The sequence below is a fragment of the Microtus pennsylvanicus genome, chromosome 2 (assembly GCF_037038515.1).
Source record: "Microtus pennsylvanicus isolate mMicPen1 chromosome 2, mMicPen1.hap1, whole genome shotgun sequence".
NCBI classification, from domain to species: Eukaryota; Metazoa; Chordata; class Mammalia; order Rodentia; family Cricetidae; genus Microtus; species Microtus pennsylvanicus.
Genome location: NC_134580.1, coordinates 67,030,541 through 67,035,827, shown reverse-complemented (window position 1 = coordinate 67,035,827; position 5,287 = coordinate 67,030,541). Strand labels below are relative to the sequence as shown.

The following is a 5,287-nucleotide window of genomic DNA, read 5'->3' as shown; positions in this document are numbered from 1 at the left end:
CTCAGAGAATCAAAGAATCTAAGAGCTGGTTCTTAAACAAGATCTCGAAACCCTTATCCCACCTAAAGAGAAAGAGACAACTCAAATTAACAGAATGAAATGGTTTTATAAAGCTCTTAAAATTGTTTTCATAGCCATTTTGTGTGCCTTCAATTTCCTATAACATTAAATTATTCCACATGATAACTAGGTTTTTGCACCATTCTGTTATCTCCAAATTTACTATATTACTATATTACTAGAGACTTTCTAGATTCCATATGCACGTTTGTCGAATGAGTGAGTAGACAACCAAACAAATCTCCCTAGTGTTGCTTCTAGGTTGATTTTCAGTCATTAACAAAAGGTTTGTTACAGAATAAGAAATCTGACCCTAAGTTTTAGAAATGTAAGAGGGAGATCAATTCACTGTTACTAATTAAAGACCTTGAAAAGTTAAAAAAAAAGGTAATAGGAACTATACACATAAGAATTCAGATAAAAAGTCAGACCAGCTAGAAGAGCTTTCTGGTGTAAGCAGAGGTTTTGAGATGTTCCAGGTAATGAATTAGAGTTTCCTCCTTCACTGTACTTATCCCTTCTGATAAAGGAAGATACAACTTTAAAACTGCATTTTTCTATGCTGAATATGGATTTCACAAAGCCAAGAATTCATGCCAATGTTATTCCTGAGACCTCTGGAATGGTATCTGGCACTCTGGGTATTCAAAATATTTGCTGAATTAATGAACAAGAAAGAGTCATAGAAAAACTCAGAGGCTGTTTACATACCTGCCATAACAATTTCTCTGATAACACATTGATTGACTTAACTACCACTGGCTCATCACTGATGGCCGCTCATTGTCCATCTTATGTATTAGTAGAGTCAGAAACTATTGATGCATACTCATAGGGCATCACCCCTCAATATCCTTTTTAATATCCTCACAAGCTACCCAAAATCCATAGTGTCAAACTCATTGTTTTATTGGAAGATTGTCATTATCCCATAAAACAGTGTGGCATACAGAATAATGTTCTTCAAGGATGCATGTGGCCTCAACGCAGATCTGTAAATATTACCTTACGTCAAAGGCGACTTTATGGATATAATTGGTTCAGGAATTTTAAGATTTAAGGTTATCATTGATCTGCCCAACACAATTCCAGAGATAATTCTAAGAGAACTCTGGCGAGTCAGAAAGAAAGGAGGTGAGAGGATTAAGTGTAGATGCTGGCATTGTGAGACCCTGAACCAAGAAATGCAGGCAGTCTTTAGAAGCTGGAACTGACAAGAAAACAGATTCTTTTCTGGAAATTTCAAAAGAATAAGTCTCTGGGGATACTTTAATTTTACACTCAAAGATTCACATCAGCTTTCCTGCTTGTAAAACTGTAAGTGTGTTGGGGTAGGTGAGGATAAGGAGAGAGGTGAGTGTGTGGGAATTGGGACACTGGACCGAGAACAGGATGGCTGGGTTTGGTTTGGTTTGGTTTGGTTTTTTGAGACAGGGCTTCTCTCTATAACAACCCTATCTGTCCTGGAACTATCTCTTATAGACCAGGCTGGCCTCAAACTTACCGAGATCCGCCTACCTCTGCCTCCTGAATGCTGGGATTAAACGCCTGTGCCACCACCATCTGGCTCAGGACAGCTGTTTTAAGGCCCAAATTTTGTAACCATTTCTTACAACAGTGATCAGAAACCAATTTAAAAGCTACTTGTGGGGCTGAGGAAATAGCTCAATGGTAAAGCGCTTGTTTTTAAAGCATGCACAAGGACCTGGGTTCAGTCCCCAGAAGAGCCTAGTAAATAAAAAGAGAGCTGAAAAGTTGTTTATTGTGAAGAACATTTATTGAGAGACTGTGGAACTGATTCCAGTGTAAAGTTTCATGATGTTTGGTGATATCTGCTTCTGTGTAAATCATCTCACCATCCACCTGCAGCACCTGTTCCTGATCCCTAAAGAACTACTGTCCTCTTCTTCCCATGCTGTGATGTGACCGCTGGCCTTAGTCGCTTCTATGCTCTTTATAACTCAGAAATCACCCTGTCCCCAAGCACACACAGACAATCCGGCTCTTTCCTACCAATGTTTTATTTGCCATTCTTTTACCCAATTCAAGTCTATTTTGAAGAATTATGAATTTTTGTGAGGAGTCAAGTGGGTGTGCAGATCTATATTAGATCTACAACAGAGGGTGGTTTATCTCGGCTCACAACCCTTTAGACCACAGACTTTATTGAAAGTGAATATTGGTTAGAAAGCAAAATGACTTCCTTCATTTTGAAACATTAGATGCCTTTGATTGACTTTTTTAAGTGTGACTGAGGCTTCATTATTATTTTACAACAGAATTTTCCCATACAACTTATCTCTATGTAGTTAAAAAAAAGTACAGGAATGATCTTGGGATCTTGGGATCCTCTGGTTGGCGTGCTATTTACACACTATTGGTCTGAAGCCGACTGGCTTGTGATAGACTCTCAACTCTAATGTCAGCCCGCAGTCCCGTGAATTTATTCCTTCACTCAGCAAGCATGAAGCACTTGTCATCAGGCTGGTGAGTGTCCCTGTTAGTGACATGATGGTGGCAGAAACCACACATATGAACAAAACTTGATTTCCATACCAGATAAACTATGTTTCATTTGATGTTCCAGTGATCAAACGTAGGCCTCGCACATGCTAAGAAAGTACTCTACCTCTGGGCAGCACCTCCAGCGAGAAGTTACATTTCAGTTCAAGAAATGGACAGTTATACAATTATGAATGACAAAATAAACTTATCACTAGCAGAGCTGTCTCAGCTAGGGTCACTACCACTGTAATGAAACATCATGGCTGGAAGCAAGTTGGGGAAGAAAGGATTTATTTGCTTACACTTCCCATGTCATTATTTATCATCAAAGGATGTCAGGACAGGAAATCAAACAAGGCAGGAACCTGGAGGCAGGAGCTGATACAGAAGCACTGGAGGAGTACTGCTTACAGGCTTAGTCTTTATGGCATGTTCAACCTGCTTGCTGTTAGAACCCAGGACCTCCCACCCAGAACTGGGTCCTCCCTCATCAATCGCTAGTCAAGAAAATGCCCTAAAGGTTTGCCTACTGCCTGGTCTTAAGAAAGTATTTTCTCAGTTGAGGTTTCCTCCTCTCAGATGACTCTATCTTGGGTCAAGTTGGCCAGGACAAATCATTGAGTGTGTGAAGATTCTGTCAGACTATGATTTCACAAATCAGAGCATGGTTACCTGCAGTTTGAGACTTGGACTTTGTGTAATGTATAATACAATGACAGAAATTTTGGAAGTCGAAGAAAAAGGACAAATGTTTAAAGTGTGAGTGACAAAAAATAAGTGTAGGGACTTTTAAAGCTGTATACCATGCATGCGTATTGTTAGATAGCTCATGTGAATAGCCAAAATCATCTCAATTCATAAGAAACTGTGGTCAAAGGGATCTAAAAATGGCCTTTTTGTCATCCGGGTAGAATATCCTGGACAAGAGGAAATGGAAAATATTCACTTAATATCAAGCAACAACAGAGAAGAAACAGGTCTAGAGGTGGGGACGCTCTAGCAATAGCTTTGAAAATTATGCCACCATGTGGAAATCAGCTGGCCCATCTAAGAGGAAGCAAGCATGCATGTGACAAAGAGTATTTTGCTGTGCATAATTTTAATTTAATAATTGCTTCCATCGCTACAGGCTTTCTTTCTCAAACACTAACTCTTGCCTAAGTCAACTGTTCTCATTTTCGTTTTTCCCTCAGGAAATACGAATGCTGACTCTGACATCCGAAGCAATGTTTGGGATGAACCACTCTGTAGTGTCCGAGTTTGTGTTCCTCGGGATGACCAATGTATGGGAGATTCAACTTTTTCTTTTCGTCTTCACCTTCTTGTTCTACCTGGCGAGCATGTTCGGCAACCTTGTCATTGTGCTCACTGTAACCTTGGATGCCCATCTAAAGTCCCCCCCTGTACTTTCTCTTGGCTAATCTCTCGGTCATTGACATGATATTCTGCTCAATTACAGCTCCCAAGATGATCTGTGACATTTTCAAGAACCACAAAACCATCTCCTTCTGGGGCTGTATCACTCAGATTTTCTTCAGTCATGCAGTTGGGGGCACTGAGATGGTGCTGCTCATAGCCATGGCTTTTGACAGGTATGTGGCCATATGTAAGCCTCTGCACTACCTGATCATCATGAGCCCACGAGTGTGTCTGTTCTTTTTAGTCACTTCCTGGGTCATTGGCCTCACTCACTCAGTGGTACAATTGGTGTTTGTGGTAGGCTTGCCTTTCTGTGGTCCTGATACACTGGACAGTTTTTATTGTGACCTCCCCCGACTCCTGCGACTTGCCTGCATGAACACTCAAGAGCTTGAGCTCATGGTAACTGTCAATAGTGGCCTCATTTCTGTGGGCTCCTTTCTCTTACTGGTGATTTCCTACATTTTCATTCTGTTCACTGTTTGGAAACATTCTGCTGGCGGATTGTCTAAGGCCCTCTCAACTCTTTCAGCCAATGTCACTGTGGTCATCTTATTCTTTGGGCCACTGATGTTTTTCTATACGTGGCCTTCACCAACCTCACACCTGGATAAATATCTTGCTATTTTTGATGCGTTTATCACTCCCTTTTTGAACCCAGTCATCTATACATTCAGGAACAAAGACATGAAAGTGGCAATGGGGAGAGTGTGGGGCTATCTTAGGCACTACAGGAAAATGTCATAAAAGGTTTGCAGGAAAGGTCCCATGAAATGTCAGGGGCATCCCTAAGATTTGTACAATGTGTGCACCATTCCTAGCAATATCATACATCGTGATGAGCCAGGGGTTCAACACCTAGATTATATGCTCTCACTGATGAAAATGCAATAACTTGAGGTTGACACCAGGAAGAACTGCTACCTGAAAGAAAACGTCAAGATGGGCTACCACTTTGAACTTCTAGCATCTTCTTAGTTAGCATCGAAAATAAGCTCCTGACACAGAAAGATCAAAAGCTAAAACCTGTTTTTACCAAAATTTATTCTAGTCATGCACTAAGGTTTCAGGAGTGCTTGAAGAAAATAGTACCATTGGTATAGGTTGAGCAAGTGATACATTTAAAAACTGAACTACAGATCCCACTAGAAGAGGGTCACATAGCTGGGCGGTGGTGGCGCATGCCTTTAATCCCAGCACTCGGGAGGCAGAGGCAGCTGGATCTCTGTGAGGTCAAGGCCAGCCTGGTCTACAAGAGCTAGTTCCAGGACAGGAACCAAAAAAGCTACGGAGAAACCCTGTC

General features: G+C 41.1%; 1 pseudogene; it reads left to right on the top strand.

The window, feature by feature from the left end:
* Window positions 1-3,767: 3,767 nt before the first annotated feature.
* LOC142844859 (olfactory receptor 4F15-like) lies at window positions 3,768-4,731 on the top strand (annotated as a pseudogene).
* The last annotated feature ends 556 nt before the right edge of the window (window positions 4,732-5,287 follow it).